Source organism: Apostichopus japonicus, chromosome 23 (genome assembly GCF_037975245.1).
Source record: "Apostichopus japonicus isolate 1M-3 chromosome 23, ASM3797524v1, whole genome shotgun sequence".
NCBI classification, from domain to species: domain Eukaryota; kingdom Metazoa; phylum Echinodermata; class Holothuroidea; order Aspidochirotida; family Stichopodidae; genus Apostichopus; species Apostichopus japonicus.
The window spans coordinates 11068950-11089096 of NC_092583.1; the positions used below are offsets into that span (position 1 = coordinate 11068950).

At 35.3% G+C, this 20147-nt stretch overlaps 1 protein-coding gene across 1 annotated transcript in view; it reads left to right on the plus strand.

Moving 5' to 3' along the window:
- LOC139964488 (uncharacterized) overlaps nucleotides 1-20147 on the plus strand; it is a 133688-nt gene that overhangs the window by 48018 nt on the left and 65523 nt on the right. The gene's annotated exons all lie outside the window — the stretch shown is intronic.

Here is a 20147-nt window from a genome sequence, read left to right on the forward strand (position 1 = left end):
ATGTAATTTTTTTTCATTCCTCATGAAGTTAGTATTTATTGTCGCTTCCAGGAATTCCAAATAATAAGAAACGAGAGGGCAATCGATGGAGTTGCAGATCTCACCCTTCCATGACGGTTGTGATTGTTGGGTTTCTTCTGAATGCTTCTGGTTGCTATCATTAGGCCAAATTGACCTTTCACCTCAACTGACCTTTGTTATCGAACCTAAACACTTAAATCTGTTATATTTTAATATTCGTTTCATCATTCTCTACATATCGTGTGGTTTGCTGCATTTAACATAGATGTTGACAAGCAGAAAAGGGCTAAAAACCAATTTGAAGGTGTCTTCGTCTTTGACCTCTGGGCGTGTGACCTATGACGTCATCAATCACAAAAGCACGATTTTACATGGTCAGATACCTACCCACCAAGTTTGTACATGATTTGACTTACGGTCTAAGAGGAGTTCGCAACACTTGTTTGCTCACACATACATACACACAGACAAACCCACACACACACTTCGACACTTTAGAGTTGTGGAGTGAAGTACAATATCTTTTCTCCCTATACATTAAAAGTAGGGAGATGGAATAATAAGCAAATAGTTTATTTCGTCTTGCAGCATTTCTTATTCATACCAAATTCCATATAATTTAACATTTTGACAATGTCACTGTTGAGATTCCAAGCAATGATGCTGATAATGTCGATAGAGAAAACAGCGTTTCGAACTTTTAATTCAAAGGACCCATTATGTTGAAGAATTCCTGGATCTTTCACGCGGCTTAATGGTATTTCAGTTTACTGGCTCTGATTGTGATGTCACGTCTCAGCCTCGCAAAACACTGAAATACAGTTTTATGATCATATTTCTTTTCATAGGTTCATTATGTTGAGCATGAAACAGAAAATGGTCTAAGCGGCGTAATAACAATATGAAATATTTGGAAAGTAAATTTGAATGGTTATTTTGCCATTCTTATATTTTCTTTGCTCCAATTAGATTTCGGTCAACTCTGCGAAATATGTGCGTATTTTTAGTTAATAAACAAGATCATATTACATTGTGTGGGAATTCGAATATTGAATGTTGGATACTTTATGATATAATGCATTGAACTGAGTTTGGAAAGCTAATATAATGCTTTAAGGCTCCCAGAAATGTCCTTTATCTTTGTATTGAATACGTTTCATATTAATTGTTTTATATTATATTTCCGTCGCTGTTCTTTTAACAATGCCCTGTGACGTCATAATGAAAGTTATAACGATGTCACTCTTCTTTTCGGCTTATCTACAGCTCCGGAATCTTGCAGTAAGTTAACAAAGGTCATATGTTGGCTTTTATTTGAAGTCATTTTGCCGCTAACTTAAGATTGTGTTCATAGCATTGCACAGGAATGTGAAGCATTGTGTTCGTGGCTTTGTACAGGATTGTGTTAATGGCATTGTGCAGGATTATCTTCATAGCATAACACAGGATTGCGGATGATGGTGAAGCACTGTTCTCATGGCATTGTCCGGGATTGTGTTTATGACATCGTGTAGGGATATGCAGGGTTGTGCAGGGTTGTGCATAATTTGTGTTAATGGTAATGAAAATACCTTAAAACATGGACAAAAGCTAAGTTAATGTAGATTTTCTCACCATATATTCAAAGACCAATTATGTATAAACCTCAACGTTAAGGTACGGTTGTTAATTCTTTGTAATGACGGAATGGCTAATTGTGTTAACTGTAGTCATAACGGTATCTCTTTGATCTCAAATGTTGACCACTTGAACAAGAAAATTGATCTAAATTAAAGACACTCTTAACCAACTTTCAAAATAGTGAAAAAAGGTATATACTACAGTTCAGCGAATGTAATAATCTCCTGAAACAAGGCGCAAGGTTTTAAAATGAATCACACACACGAAGCTGAGCGGCAGTCCCATAGAACCTCGACTTATTCACTTATTCAGACCTAGAAGGGTTCCTCTCATCGTTTATGACACTAAAGGTTTATAGTAATACAAAGTTGTCAGCTTAAAGTCAGAGTAGGAAGAATGTAGATAACCTCAGTTGTCTCTGATGTAAGACACAGACGGTAAATAGGAAAGGAAAAGTGCACCTACTCGGTAATGTTCCAACGTATCGTAATGTTTTTTCGCTTAATAAATAGCCTCTTGTTTCTGCTTGTATTTGTAAAAGTATACTCTTCTATCACATGTTGTGTAGTATAAAAGAGAAAATAATTGTAACATAAAGAAATAAACACTTCAATAACTTTAATTTACGGAAACATTTCTCTATAGGGATGGCCGGTAAGACATTTAATTTGACGACTTATTGCAATATGATTAATTATTAAGAAGTGAATACGTTTAAAGACATTTACATGAAGTGACGATACCGTCGATTTGTGAAACGATATGTGAGAGAAGACCGTAAATCAGGTTCCAACGATAATGAATACACCTGTGATCAAGGTTATCGCCTATCAGTATTGATTCACTTCGACGGGGGTAATGAACCAACGTCAGTTAATGCCTTGTATTTAATGAACAGTCGATTATTCTGGATGTATGCAGTAAATTATGTTGCTCTTGGACGTTGAGTACGTAAACAAGAAAACTGCTGTAACGTATGGAAATATACTCTTCAGTAACTTTAATTTACTGTTATATTTTCTTCTGTTGTTTTCTCTATAGAAGACGATGGTAAGATATCTTAATTTGACGACTTATAGTAAAATATATATATATATAGTAAGAAGTGAATACGTTTATAGACATTCACATGAAGTGAAGAACCATTCGATGAAGTAAATGTTGCCAAAATGATTTTTTTAACTAAGTCAATATACAGACAAACAGTGCATGGAAACGTTTTTATGTTTTTGAAAAATGTATAAAATGTGAACTTGTTTACAAAAAATTTAACAAAGCTTGTTAGCCAATTGCAAAATAGTGAGTAAAAGGTATACTTCTTTTCAGTGAATAAGCACATTTAAAATTCTGATAAGATAAGGCTCAATTTTTTATGATAGTAGTACCATAAATTGCTGGGAAAGTTATTGTGTAAATAAAACGTTAATAGTGTTATGTTGTATACTCATGATCCAGAGTTACAACTGGACTCCCCCAGACGGTAACGGGTGTGAACATGAGAAAATAAATTTCACTTCAAAGTTATATAACTGAACAAGAATGTTCGAAAGTGGTTAAGTTAAGTTCGGAATATACGGGCGAAATTCCCTTTCCACTCCTTCATATTTGTTTGGAATAAGGATTGGATTTAACACCTTCCGGTTATCAAATTCAACTATAACCATACATAAAAATTAGTAAATGACTGAGAAATTGATCTTTGGAAATGACAAGTTTAACCTAATTATATATTAGTTGTGAGGTCATGAAAAGTCGTGCATATTCTACAAGAACAGAAAGCACTTTTCACACCGCTGGGGACTGACTGTTAAGGTCTCCTATCTGTGAGGATTCACGACGACGGGGTTAATATATCAATGTCAATTAATGCATTGCACTAAATTAACAGTAAATTGTTCTGGCTGTAATCATAACTTTATACTCTGCTCTCGCATGTTGAGTCTCAATTGACGTGCGCTATCAAGAAATATATAGTATCGTTCATTTACAATAATATATTGGCTTCTTTTTTCTCTCTATTGCAGTGCTGGGTAAGATATATTTATTAAAGTTGCATAGTAAAAATGACAATATTAAGAAGTAATATGTCTAAAGATATTAACATGGAGTGAAGACCCGGTCGATGAAATAATTGCTTTCAAAATGGAATTGTTCAACTCTATGTCAATGTACAGACAAGGCGTGGTAATGTTTTCATGAGATAAACCGATGTATGAGTTGTGAACATATATACCAAATTTAAACAAATCTTCTTGGCGAACTAGCAAAATAATAATTAAAACCCATATCACAGTTCAGCGCATGATGTAATATTATAATCTGGTATAATCTGCTATAATAATCTCCTTTCCCTAGAGGATTCACGACGACGGGATTAATATATCAAAGCCACCTAATGCTTTTCACTAAATGAACAGTCAATTCTTCTGGTTGTAATCATAACATTATACCCTGCTCTCGCATGTTGAGTCCCTTAACAATAGACGTGCACCATTAAAAATATATACCTCAGTATTATAATTTACTATATTATTCTGGCTTCTATTGTTCTCTCTATTGCAGTGCGGGGTAAGATATCTTAATTAAAGTTGTATAGTAAAAATGACAATATTAAGAAGAAATATGTCTAAAGATATTAACATGAAGTGAAGACCCGGTCGATGAAATAATTGCTGCCAAAATGGAATTGTTCAACTCTAGGTTAATGTACAGACAAGGCGTGGTAATGTTTTCATGAGATAAACCGATGTATGAGTTGTGAACAAATCTACCAAATTTAAAGAAATCTTCTTGGCGAACTCGCAAAATAATGATTAAAACCCATATTACAGTTCAGCGCATGATGTAATATTATAATCTGATATAATCTGCTATCATAATCTCCTTTCCCTAGAGGATTCACGACGACGGGATTAATGTATCAACGCCACTAAATGAACAGTCAATTCTTCTGGCTGTAATCATAACATTATACTCTGCTCTCGCATGTTGAGTCCCTTAACAATAGACGTGCACCATTAAAAAATATATACCTCAGTATCGTTAATTTATTATAATATTTTGGCTTCTATTGTTCTCTCTATTGCAGTGCAGGGTAAGATATCTTAATTAAAGTTGTATAGTAAAAATGACAATATTAAGAAGAAATATGTCTAAAGATATTAACATGAAGTGAAGACCCGGTCGATGAAATAATTGCTGCCAAAATGGAATTGTTCAACTCTAGGTTAATGTACAGACAAGGCGTGGTAATGTTTTCATGAGATAAACCGGTGTATGAGTTGTGAACATATGTACCAAATTTAAAGAAATCTTCTTGGCGAACTCGCAAAATAATGATTAAAACCCATATTACAGTTCAGCGCATGATGTAATATTATAACTGATATAATCTGCTATCATAATCTCCTCTCCCTAGAGGATTCACGACGACGGGATTAATATATCAACGCCACCTAATGCTTTTCACTAACTGAACAGTCAATTCTTCTGGCTGTTATCATAACATTATACTCTGCTCTCGCATGTTGAGTCCCTTAACAATAGACGTGCACCATTAAGAAATAAATACCTCAGTATAATAATATTTTGGCTTCTATTGTTCTCTCTTATGCAGTCTTTGGTAAGATATCTAAAGTTGTATAGTAAAAATGACAATATTAAGAAGAAATATGTCTAAAGATACTAACATGAAGTGAAGACCCGGTCGATGAAATAATTGCTGCCAAAATGGAATTGTTCAACTAGATCAATGTACAGACAAGACGTGGTAATGTTTTCATGAGATAAACCGGTGTATGAGTTGTGAACAAATATACATATCTTGCAACGTCTTCTTAGCCAACTTGCAAAATATTATAGCAATATATTAAAGTATATACAGTTCAACAAATAATGACAAATAATAATCAGGAGTCATTCAAATTCGGACTATTCACTTATTCAGACCTTGAAGGGTTACTAACGTCGTATATATCAAACCGTGGTTGCATAGTTATACAAAGTTGTCATTTTAACATTCTGAATAGGAAGAACGCTATCAATGACAGTTGTCTCTGTTATAATAAACATACGATAAAGAAGAAACGTAATGTCTATATAAACGTTAATTAGTGATATAGTATAAACTTCATGATCCAGAGTCACAACTGGGCTTCAAACAGATGATAACGAGTGTGCACATGAGAAAAATGAATTTCTCTTTAAAGTTATACAACTGAGTAAGAATTATTCACAGACAACATGCGCGAGTTGACAGTTAAACAGATTCCAAAAGATAATGTATACACCCGTGATCAAGTTTATAACCTATCTGTGTGGAATCACTACGACGGGGATAATGTACCAACGGCACCTTGTATTTCATGAACAGCCGATTATTCTGTCTATATTCATAATATTACTTTGCTCTTGCATGTTGAAAATACGTAAACAATAGAATTGCGGTAACGTATGGATATAAGCTCTTTAGTAACGTTGCTTTACAATGATATTTTTCTTCTTCTGTTCTCTCTATAGAAGAAAAAGGTAAGACATTTTAATTTCAAGACCTATAGTAAAATGATCAAACTAGTTATGTAGTGAAAACGTTTATAGACATTCACATGAAGTGAAAATCCTTCAATGAAGTAAATGCTGCCAAAATGATTGCATTAACTAATTTAATGTACAGACAAGCAGAGGAAACATCTTCAAGTTATCAAAAGAATTGTGTCTTGTAAACATATATACACAACTTTAACATATCTTGTTAGCCAACTTGCAAAATAAAAGTGAGTCTAACTAGATAGTAAACTACAGTTTAGCGAATAATGAAATGTAATAATCTGAATAAAAAAGATCAAGTTTTTAAGATAGTAGTAACATGAATAGTTGGGAAAGGTAATGCGTAAATAAAACGTTTATTAGAGTTATATTGTGTATCTCATGATCCAAAGTTACAAATGGACTTTCCCAGACGGTAACGGGTGTGAAAAGGAGAAATATGAATTCCTCTTAAAAGTTATACAACTGAGTCAGAATTATTCACAGACAATATGTGAGAGTTGACAGTAAACCAGGTTCCAAACGATAATGTAAACACCTGTAATTAAGATCATCACCTATCTGTGTTGATTCATTATGTCGGGGGTAATGTACCAACGTCAGGTAATGCCTTGTATTTAATGAACAGCCGATTATTCTGTCTGTATCTATGAAATTACTTTCCTCTTGCATGTTGTATTCGTAAACAACATACTTGTTTTAATGTGCGGAAATATTCTCTTCACTGACGGTAATTGACGAAAATATTTTTCTTTTAATGTTTTCCTTACAGATGACATTTGTAAGTCATTTAAAGACTTATACTAAAATGATCAAAATCATAAAGAAGTGAATACGTCTGAAGACATTCACATGAAGTGAAAATTCCTTCGATAAAGTAATGTTGCCAAATGATTGCATTGACTAAGTCAATCTACAGACAAACAGCGGAAACGTCTTCAAGTTATATAAAACTATATGACTTGTGAACAAATACACACAATTTTAACAAGTCTTGCTAGCCAACTTGCAAAATAGTGAGTAGAAAGTATGCTACAGTTCAGTGAATAATCAACTGTAATAATCTGATAAAACAAGGCTCAAGTAATAAAGATAGTAGTAACATAAATAGTTGGGAAAGATATCGTGTAAGAAAAAGGTTGGTGATATATTTTATATCTCATGATACATAGTTATAAATAGAGTTCTCGTGACGGTAACGGGTGTGAAAAGGAGAAAACTAAATTTCTCTTTAAAACTAAATAAAAATGGTGTGCAAACCCCTGATTAAGGTCCCCAGTCTTTGAGGATTCACGACGACGGGAGGCAGTATACCGACGTCACCTAAAGCTTCACTAAAATGAACAGTCAATTGTTCTGGCTGTATTCAAAACACTATACTCTGCTCTCGCATGTTGAGTATTTATAGACAGTAGAATTGTTATACCATAAAGAAATATACACCTCAGTTATGTTAATTGAAGATTATATTTTGGATTTTGTTCTCTATATTAAAGCCATTGGTAAGATATCTTAATTTGAAGTTGTATAGTAAAAGATTACTATGTTAAGACATATTATGACTATAGACATTCACATGAGGGGAAGATCCATTCGACAAGGTAAATACATACAAGCATTGGTAAAGTCTTCATGAGATAAAACGATGTATGAGTTGTGCACATAACGAATATTCGTAGCCAACTTGCGTAATAGTGAGTGGAAAGCATACTACAGTTCAGCGAATAATCAAATATAATAATTTGCTGTAATAATCTCCTATATGTGAGGATTCACGACGACGGGGTCAATATATAATATACCAATGTCACTTTATGCTTTGCACTGACTGAACTTGACTGTCCACTGAAGTTGACTGTCCTGGCTGTATTCATAACACTATACACTGCTCTCGCATGTTGAGTACTTTAACAATAGAATTGTTGTACCATAAAGAAATATTTACCTCACTTACGTTCATTCACGATAATATTTTGGCTTCTTTTTTACTCTCATGAAGCCTGGGGTAAGATATTTTAATTTTAATTTGTATAGTAAAATTATGTATTATGATAATTAAATTTATTATAATTAACATTAATTAATGATACACAATATTTAGAAGTAATACGTCTACATGAAGTGAAACACCCCTTGATGAAGTAACTGCTGCCTGTGGTGACTCTATAGAACCACAAGAAAATACAATAACACTGAGGTAGCCGGTTTAAGCACACGTCTATTCAATAGGATAACTGTAAGGCAAGTGGTGAGATATATACAAGAATGAATAAAGCCTGGTGACGTATATCACCATAGCGAAGGCTGGGAGGTTCAGCCGTTTGGTGTGATGACAAACAATTAATATGAAACTATGAATCTACTACATTCCTCTCCCTTAGTCAAAACATTGAATTTAAGAATTAAAGGGATCATACGGAGAGTATATACATTTAACGACCGTAATATTCCGTTGGCTTCCGGTTACGTGAAGGATATTCCTTTCTAGTGGAAGAATCTCCAGCGGGACCTTCTTCCTGAGTACGCTCATTTATTATTGCAGCAGGAGGTGTTTTGTTTGACATTGCTGCTTCGTCATGAACGTCGTCGGTATCCAACTCAACATCAAGCTCCTGAACCAATGGCATGGTATCAAATTCGGCTTCGGGTTCAGTCGCCAAGTTTGGATTCTCAGGGGTGTTTGCATGACACTTTCTAATTTGATCTTGGTGTCGTTTAACGGTTATGTCATTATCAAGTTTGATTTTGAATGATACGGGTCCTGTAACTTCAATAATGTTTCCGATGAGCCACTTTGGGCCTCTTGTCGTGAAGTTACGGACGTACACCTTTCCCCCTCACAGAAATTACGAGGTTTTGCTGATTTGTCATGTTGCTGTTGCTGAGCCTGTTGTTTTAGCAGGACTCTATTTTGAATGTCCGGATGGACCAGATCAAATCTTGAACGTTATTTCCTTCCCATTATGAGTTCACAAGGAGAAACACCTGTGACAGAGTTTGGAGTGATCCTGTATTTGAATAGAAACCTAGCCACTCGATCTTCCAAACTACCCCCTGCGAGGTTCTTAACCCCCTGCTCAAAGGTTTGGACCGCGCGTTCCGCCAATCCGTTTGAGGAAGGATGGTAAGGGGCAGACGTAACATGTTTAATGCCATTCTGCTTGCAGAAGTAGGCAAACACTCCGCTAGTAAAACATGACCCATTGTCACTTACTATCATACTAGGTATACCAAACTGTGCAAACGTTTTACGCAAGTTTGTAATAGTAGCTTGACTAGTGCTCGAATTCATAACATGGATTTCAATCCATTTCGAATGTGCATCAACGATTATTAAAAACATATGACCCATACATGGTCCAGCATTATCTACATGCAGCCGTGACCAGGGGCGGGTCGGCCACGCCCATGGTTGCAGAGGCGCTTTTGGTGGATTTTGCCTGTTTTCTTGGCAAGGTTTACATTGCTTGACCAAGTCGTCAATTTCATTATCCATCTTTGGCCACCAAATGAACATTCTCGCAAGACTTTTCATGCGCGCTCCCCCTAAATGCGTCTCATGTAGCTCATTTAACAGTTGAGTACGACCCTTGGGTGGGATTATTACGCTATTTCCCCAGAGCAAACAACCATTTTGCACCGTTATTTCAGTGCGTTTCATGAAATACTGTTTTAGGGAGTCATCCGTTTGCTCTGGCCAGCCCTCCATGACATATTTTAAAACCTTAGAGAGAATCGGATCTCTCCGGGTCCATGTTTTTACTTGATGCGCTGTTACTGGGCCGTCATTCAATTGATTGAGCATAAGGACAGTTTCTTGTGGCAGTGGAGTTTGCTCTGGCGAATGCGGTAATGGCAGGCGACTCATTGCGTCAGCATTGCTATGCGCAGCAGTACGCTTAAACTGCAGGGAATACTCATACATTGATAGCGTGAGGGCCCATCTTTGGATTCGCGCCGAGGCTTGTGGCGGAATTGCACGTCCCTCGCTCAGCAAACTGAGGGGCGGCTTATGGTCAGTTACTAATGTAAAGTGGCGACCATACACATAACAGTGAAATTTCTTTACGCCATAAACACACGCAAGACCTTCTTTTTCAATTTGCGCGTAGTGTTTTTCCGCGGCTGAAAGCGTGCGCGACGCAAATGCAATAGGCTTTTCAGAGCCGTCGCCCATTACGTGAGCTAACACTACTCCAATACCATAGGGAGACGCATCGCAAGACAACACTAAGGGTTTTGTGGGGTCATAGTGGACTAGTACATTAGATGAAGTTAACAACGTCGTAGACTCATTAAACGCCTTCATTTGCCACGCCCATGTTGTACCTTTTTGCAATAATTCATACAAAGGGGCTGGGCATGAATTTACCATAATAAGTCAATAATCCTAAGTACGATTTCAGTTCAGTCACATGTCGTTGGGCTGGTGCCTGATGTATCGCCTGAACCTTGTCTGGTAGGGGATGCAGTCCTTCTGCGTCGATCTTGTGGCCAAGATATTCCACCGATGGGGCGAGGAAAGTACACTTGGACCTCTTTAAACGCAGACCTGCTCTTTGTAATCTCTATAGTACTTCCTTCAGAGTGTTGAGGTGATCCGCTTCTGTAGGTGCGGTTGTTATAATATCGTCGAGGTATTCTGACACGCCCGACAACCCACGAAGCACGCCCTCCATTACACGCTGAAAGAATCCAGGCGCCGACGCTACTCCGAATGGGAGACGATGTAGCGAAAAAGTCCCATGTGAGTGTTAACAACTACAAGATTCTTGGATTTGTCATCGAGTAGGAGATGCTGGTAGGCTTGGCTCATGTCCAATTTGGTAAACTTTGTACCGCCAGGTAACGTCGCGAATAGGTCCTCAATACGCGGAATAGGGTATTGGTCTACCCGCGATGCTTGGTTCACAGTCAACTTATAGTCGCCGCAAATCCTTACTGATACTTTATCACCTTTTAGCACCGGAACAATAGGTGCTGCCCACTCTGAATAATCAACGGGCTCGATAATACCATCATTCTCCAGTCGTCGTAGCTCGCGTTCTACTTTCTCCTTCATCGCGTAGGGCACCGTACGCGATTTACAAAACTTCGGGGTCACACTGGGGTGAACACTGATAGTGACTTTCTCCCCTGTGAAAGTTCCTAGCTCGTCCTTGAAAACGTCACTGTACGTTTCGAGAAGTTCACGCAAGTTACTATTACTTCTGACTAGATTGATGGATGACCAATCTACCCGAATCTGGCGAAGCCAGTTTCGACCGAATAGGCACGGGCGGTTATTCCCCTCAACTGTGAATAGTGACAATGTATATCTTTTGTTTTCTTACTCCACTGTTACGTCGCAAACTCCCGTGACCTCGACTGATTCACCGGTGTAGGTGCTTAACGTTAAATCAGCTTCGTTTAGTTCTTCACCAGGCCACAATTTGCGAAAGTTATCTTCTGACATTAAAGCAGCATTTTGCGTCCTTTTCTATGATTTTTCTCAACCTCACTGACTCCACTATGCCATAACGACATACATAACTAGCTTATCTATTTAAATCTTACTTCAAATGGTGGCATAAAAGTCGAAATATTGGCAACTTTCAACTTTGTTTTCTCTAAGATATTTTCCGTTGGGATCCCAATAAACCTCGCCTATAATATGAATATTTAAACACTACAACGTCATTGACCAATACGCATTACAACACCATTCTTGAGTTGTGTACAGTCTATATGGCAGTTGTACCAAGGAGTTCCATAAAAACTCCCTGGTTGTACCAACGCAAAGTCTTGAATCTATTTTTAGCAACGGCTCATAACTAAACCCGCATCTCTGATTGGTTGAATTCAAATAGTGGGTTTGGGGGAACTGTGTGCGATTAATTTAAATGTGGAATTTGTCGTGGAAAACTTTTCTCATTATCTGCAAATATACTTAATTACTCGCCATTTAACGTTGTTGGCAGGGAAAAACTTGGCTTATATCTTAAGTGTGCTGTTTTGTGATTGATATATGTAAAAAGTTGCAATAGTTCTTTTGGCAACTATTGCATGTCTTTTCTTTAAAGTAGCAATCATCTGACTGGTGGTTACTACGCCCGCAACGATAGCAGGGGTGAAACTTCTTGACCCTTGCGGTTGACTTGTCCTTTGAGCGGCGTTGCCCTTTCCCCTTGGGAATTTGCAGTACCTGATCGCGTGATGTAGAAATACCGACGTGATGATTAAATGCTTGCTTCAAGTCGTCGGCGTTCTTTGACGCTAGTTCTAGTCCTAATGATATTTCTAGGGCGGCATCAAACGTTAACTTAGCGTGAGACAGAAGTGATCGTTGGATTTTATCGTCACTAATCCCACACACTAATCTATCCCGTAGCATAATGTTCAATGTATCCCAACAGTTTAAGAACTCTGCTAGAGAACGCAAACTCGGCAACAAACGATGAGACCGATTCACCTGCTTGGCGAAAGCGGCTGTTGAATTTGCACCTTTGTACTATCTCTGATGGGTCGGGGTTTTGATGCTTACCCATAATGTCCACGAGTTCTTTAAACTTCTTGTCTCCTGGTTTTTCCGGCGAAATAAGATTCCGTAACAATTTGTAGGAATCAGGACCAATGACAGTTAGTAAAATGGACATTTTCTTCATTTCGTCCGTAATGTCATTAGCGAGGAAGTAGTGCGTCAGCCTCTCAATATATTGGTCCAATCATCGCTGTTCCCATGGAATTCGTCTAACTTTCCGAATAATGCCATGATGTGCAACAAAAAATGGAATCCAAAGAAAGCAATAGCAATATAGCACAAAAAACTACCAATTTATCTCGTCGCCAAATATGTGGTGACTCTATAGAACCACAAGAAAATACAATAACACTGAGGTAGCACACGTCTATTCAATAGGATAACTGTAAGGCAAGTGGTGAGATATACAAGAATGAATGAAGCCTGGTGACGTATATCACCATAGGGGAGGCTGGGAGGTTCAGCCGTTTGGTGTAATGACAAACAATTAATATGAAACTATGAATCTACTACACTGCCAAAATTAAATTGTTAAACAACCTTTAGAATGGTGAGTAGACGATATGTGAGAGTATCCCGGAAATTATGCTCCAAACGATAATGTACACACTTGCGATTAAGGTTATCATCTATCTGTATGGATTCACTACAACGGGGAATAATGTACCAGTGTCACTTGATTCTATGCATTACATGAAAAGCTGATTATTCTTGCTGTATTCATAAAACTGCTCTTCCATGTTAAGTACGTAAATAAGAGAATTGTTGTAACATGTGGAAATATACACTTCAGTAATGTCAATTTACGATAATATTTTCTTCTACTGATTTCTCTATAGATAACTATGGTAAGGCATTTTAATTTGAGGACTTAGTGTAAACTGATCAAAATACTTAAGAATCAAAAGAAACAAATATACCACATTTTAACAAATCTTGTTATCTAACTTGCAAAACAGTTAGTAGCAAGTATACTACAGCTCAGTGAATAATCAAATGTAATAATCTGACAAAACAAGGTTCAAGTTTTAAAGAAAGGTATTGTCTAAATATAACGTTTATTAGTGATATAGTGTATATCTCATATACCAGAGTTACAAGTGGACTTCCACAGACGGTATCGGTGTAAAGTGATACAACTGAATAAGAATGATCTAATGTAGCCACCCCTGATTAAGGTCTCTTCTTTTTTCTCTCTATAGCAGTGCCGGGTAAGATATATTTATTCAAGTTGCATATTAAAAATGACAATATTAAGAAGTAATATGTCTAAAGATATTAACATGCCGTGAAGACCCCCTTCATGAAGTAACTGCTGCCAAAATTGAATTGTTAAACTAAAGTAAGAATGGTGAGTATACGATATGTGAGAATATCCAGGAAATCAGGATCCAAACGATGATGTATACACCTGTGGATAATGTTATCGCCTGTGTGGATTCACTACGACGGGGGATAATGTACCAACTTCAGTTAATGCCTTGTATTTATTGAACAACCTATTAATATGTCGGTATATTAATAAAATATTTTGCTCCGGCATGTTGAGTACGTAAACATGATAATTGTTGTAACCAGTGGAAATATACACTTCTGCGATGTCAATTTAAGATAATCTGTTCTTCGTTTGACTCTCTATAGGAAACCGCGGTAAGACATTTTAATTTGTTGACTTAGAATTCAACAATTAAGAAGTTAAACGTTTATACAAAATTCACATGAAGTAAAGATCCCTTTTATGCAAAAGATATATGACTTGTGAACAAACAAAGCAACTTTTAACAAATCTTGTTAGCCAACTTGCAAAACAGTGAGTAGAAAGTATACTAGAGTTCATTGAATATTCAAATGTAAAATCTGCTATAATAACTTCCTATCTGTGAGGATTCACGGCGACGGGGTTAATATACCAATGTCACTTAATGCATTGCACTGAATGAACAGTCAATTGTTCTTGTGCTATTTATAACAATATGCTCTTGCTCTGGCATGTTGAGTACTTAACAATAGACTTTTTGTACCATAAAGGAATACACCTCAGTATTGTTAATTCACGATAATATTTTGGCACCTTTATTTTCTTTCTTCTTTTTGTTCTATTGAAGTCACGGATTAAGATTTTGTATTTGAAGTTGTATATTAAAAATCTAAATATTAGGAAGTAATATGTCTATAGGATCAGGACCCAAACGAAAATGTATAAACCTGTGGTGGTTAAGGGTATCACTTATCTGTATGGATTCACGACGACGGCGGTAATATACCGATGTCACCTTATTCTATGAAAAAAATAAATAGCTGATTGTTTTTGCTGTATTCATAAAATTACTCTGCTTCTTGCATGTTGAGAGAATTGTTGTAACGTGTGGAAATATACACTCCTGTAACGTTAATTTACGGCAATATGCTCTTCTATTATCTTCTCTATAGATGACTTAGGTAAGACATTTATATTTGTTGACTTAGAGTAAAATGATCCAAATAATTAAAAAGTGTTAAGTGTATAGCCATGTATATGAACTGAAGATTTTCGATGCAGTAAATGTTTTATATATCAGGAACCAGAGGTTGCGAATGAACCTCCCCAGAAGATAACGGTGAAATGGAAAAAATATAATTTCTCTTTAAAATTATATAACTGAATAAGAATGGTTTTCAGATGATGGATGCGGGTAGACCGGCAATCAGTTCCATGAGATAATGCAGCCATCTCTGGTTGAGGTCTCCTATCTGTGAGGATGTACCACAACGTGAGAAATATACCGACGTCACTTAATGCTTTCCACTTAAATGAACAGTCATATGTTCTGGCTGTATTCATAACACTATACTCTGCTCTCACGTGTTAAGTACTTAGACAGTAGACTTGTTTCACAATAAAGAAATATACACCTCAGTTTATGTTAATTTAAGATAATATATTGGTTTTTTTCTCTCTATTGAAGCCTGGGGTTAGTTATTTTAATTCGAAGTTGTATAGTAAAAAAAGGTTAATTAAACAAGTAAATTGTCTATAGACATGCACATAAAGTGAAGACTCCCTCGATTAAGTAAATGCTGCCAAAATGTAATTGTTAAACTAGGGCAATTTACAGACAAGCAATGGTAATATCTTCGTGAGATAAAACAATGTATGAGTTGTGCACATATACCTCAAATGTTAACAAATATTCTTAGGTAACTATGAAGGTAGAGGGTGGAAAGCATACTACAGTTGAGAGAATAATCAAATAAAATAATCTGCTATAATAATCTCCTATATGTGAGGATCTCACTTAATGCTTTGCACTGACTGAACAGTAAATTGTTCTGGCTGTATTCATAGCAATATACTCTGCTCTGGCATGTTGAGTACTTTAACAATATACTTGCAGTACCATCAAACAATATACACTTTCTTAACGTGAATTCACAATACTATTTTGACTTCGTAGTGTCTCTCTATTGAAGTCGGAGGAAAGTAATTTAAATTGAAGTCGTACACAATATTAAGAAGTAAGATATCTATAGACATTAACATGAAGTGAAGAACCCCTTCATGAAGTAAATGCTGCCAAAATTGAATTGTTAAACTAAAGTTAGAACGGTAAGAAGACGACATGTGACAGTATCCCGGAACTCATGCTCCACACGATAATGTATACACCTGTAAATAATGTTATCACCTATCTGAATGGATTCACGACGACGGCGGTAATATACAGACGTCACTTAAAGTATCAGCACGTGTTTGCCAAATTTAAACTTCGAACTTTCCAGCTTATTGCAATAAATGCAAAGTGAAAATGACACCGTTCTATGCAATTTCCATATCAATTTGAGCTGCATGAAGTTCGCCAGATTTATTAACAAGTCCGTAGACTCTACAAACTTCAATCAAACTTTGAAAGCCCCGCCCAACAGACCATCCGTCAATTAAATCTCTCTGTTTTGTTTACGACCGTTAGGCCTATGAATACTTTCATTTTCGTGGCTAGCCTGTATAGTATCTTTCTTTCGGTCTTACCGATGTATCTTGCGAAATTGTGTCATTCACTCTATTGTAATGAATGAACAGGTGTTTTCAGACGTTTCCTCCGTAGAATTGGGTCAAAAAAGTGAACGATACGAGTACAGGTTGCATTAAACCCACCCGGTCAGAGTGCATTTAGAATAAGAAATATTGAATCTGCTTCGGAAGTTTGTTTTCCGAAATTCATCAGCAACACGTATTGAGACTTTAATTCTTTGCATTAATTAAATAGCTGAATGTTCTTGCTGTATTCATAAAGTTACTCTGCTCTTGCATGTTGAGTTCGTAAACAAGAAAATTGTTGTAACGTTTGGATATACATACTTCAATAACGTAAAGTTAAGATAATATTTTAAATTTTTGGTTTCTTTATAGTCGACCTTGGTAAGACATTTTAATTTATTGACTTAAAGTGAAATGATCAAAATAATTAAGAAGTAAATAAGTTTATAGATATTCACATGAAGTGTAGTACTCTTAGATAAAGTAAATGCTGCCAAAATCATTGCATTAACTAAGTCATACTATAAACAAACAGTGGAAATGTCTTCAAGTTATAAAAAGATATATGACTTTTGAACAAATAAACGAAAGTTTAATAAATCTTGTTAGCCAATGTGCAAATAGTGAGTAGAAGGTGTACTACAATTCAGTGAATAATCAAATGTAATAATCTGATAAAATAGGAGCAAATTTTAACGATATTAACACATGTTACACTTTTAAATGCATTTTGTAAGTGTCGTCCACTATTTCCCCCACCAAATGTCATTTGGAGGGTCAAGTGAGTGGGGGGGGGGAGACATTTAACTGAGAGCTCCCATCCTGCCACACACCCCTCCGCTGGTTACGCCACTGGTTATCACCTATCAGTGTGGATTCACGACGACGGAGATAATATACCAGATCAGTTAATGCCTTGTTATTTGTTAATAAACCTCTCGCGAGCGTTGTTGGTGAGAAAAGTAGTAAGCAAATGTATTCTCATAAAACTTACAACTGAATATTAATGGTTAAAATTGCAAAGGAGGTTCGATGGATTCACAGCAATGATGCATTAACCTCTGATTAAACATAATGTTATCACAAGAATTCACTGCGACGACCGATATTCACCAACGTCACTTAATGTTTTAACTATGTAACTATGTTGAAATACTTTAAGTACACCAGCAATGGACTTAATGGTGCCAAAGAATATACATATACATATTCGAAATATATATATATATATATAAGTATATGTTATTATTTATATGATATATATATATATAAATATATATATATATAAATATGTATATATATATATATATATTAGCGCTTTATAAGTTCATTTATTATTATTATTAAAAAAATATATATAAATATATATATACATATATATATATATATATATATATATATATATATATATATATATATATATAAATATATATATATATATATATAAATATATATATATATATTAATATATATATATATAAATATATATATATATTAATATATATATATATATATTTATATATACATATATTTTATATATATATATATATATATATATATATATATATATATATCTATATATATCTATATATATATATATATATATATATATATATATATATATATCTATATATATATATATAAATCACAGCATACATATGTCACACATCTATGACAGTATATTCCGTTATCGCATGTTGATTAGTTTAACCAAATGATGTTAGTAACCAAAAAAATCCAGCACTGTGCAGAAATGTTAGTTTAACTAAATATTTTCTCCTTCTGTCTTCTCTCTAGTAATATTAGGTAAGACATTTCTTTTTTATCGAATCTACTTAGACAAGTTGAGACTTAAAGTAAAAAGGAATAATGAAATATACAGTGATTATCATACTATGGTTGCTTATAATAGCATATAATCTGTTTTAAAGTCGGAGCAGTATTAATGTAATTAGCCTCGGATCACTAGTGGCAAGCAAGAAGATGGAAAGGTAATATCCAAATATAAAGTGCAAATATTACGTCCAGTAGTGACAAGCTCTGCATCCCGTTATCCACAATACCAATAATAGGACTGTAACGTGATGGAAAATTAGTAATTAAAGGAGTACCCTTTAAACGCGGTAAGAATGGTGATTATGTGATAGGTGAGATTAGATAAGTTCAACTTCCAAACGATGATTTATAATCTCTGATGAAAGTTACGATCATCACAGTTCACGGCGACGGCGATAATGCATCAAAGTCACTTAATGCTTTGAATAACTGATGTGGCTGTAATCATAACAGTGTACCTTGAATTCGCATGATGGTTACTTTAACAACATAATTTCGGTAACATGAACAAGTATACTTCTTTGTCTTCTTCTTCTTCTTTGTCTTCTAATTCCTCTGTAAAAGTACGAGGTAAGACATTAATATCATTTGAATAATTACATTGAATTATAGTGGTACGGACGTTTACAGTCGTTTAGATGAAGCTAAGACCATTCAAAGACCATGCCATGAAATGGAAGTAACAATCTAATCCAGTATTGTCTGTTTAAAAAATGGTAACAAATTCTTTATGTGATGAAAAGATGGACTAGCGTGAAATATATAAACCAAAGTTAACAATCATTTCAGACAACTTGCAAACTAATGATAAGAATGTTTACTACAGCTCAATCAATAATTAAATATACAGTACAAGAATAAGTTTGAAAATGAAGAGCATACCTATAGCTGTGCGTTATAGTTGAGGACTGTCATGTTGACAAAAAGAGTAACCACGTGACTTTGACTTTAAAATTTACGTTAAAAACTTTCCTATGCTAAGTGAAAGCAATTTACATACAGCTATCATATCGGTTCACTCTGTTGGCTGATATTAACTCACGTTACTTGATGTATTTAAATGAATGAACAGCTCTTTAAGTTAACTGTCTAAATACACCCATAGTCTGATCTCTTATGTTGAATACATGAGAACCGTTATAACATTAGGAAGTATACACTTCAGTAACATAAATTTACTACTTTTCTTCCTCTGTTTCTCTATAACAGTTGCAGGTAAGACATTTTATTTTAATTTACATACGTATACACCGTAGTATTATAGACCTAAATGCATTCAGGATCCTGTCGCTCGAGTTAACACTGCAGCAATGACAGCGTGAAACTATGTCATTCTAGAAAAAAACATGAGAAACTTCTCAATGAGATGAAAAATGAACAATTTGAAATATATAAAACCAAAACTTTACAAACAGTTCAGACAGCTTGTAAAATAGTGATTCAAATGTTTACTCACAGCTCAAGGAATAATTTAATGAACAGTACAAGAGCAACTCTGAAAGAGAATCGTATATTTGTAGCTGGGGGGTAGAGTTGTAGGCATTCAGCGTACTAGCGTCCACATATATAGTAGCAACCTTATCATATATC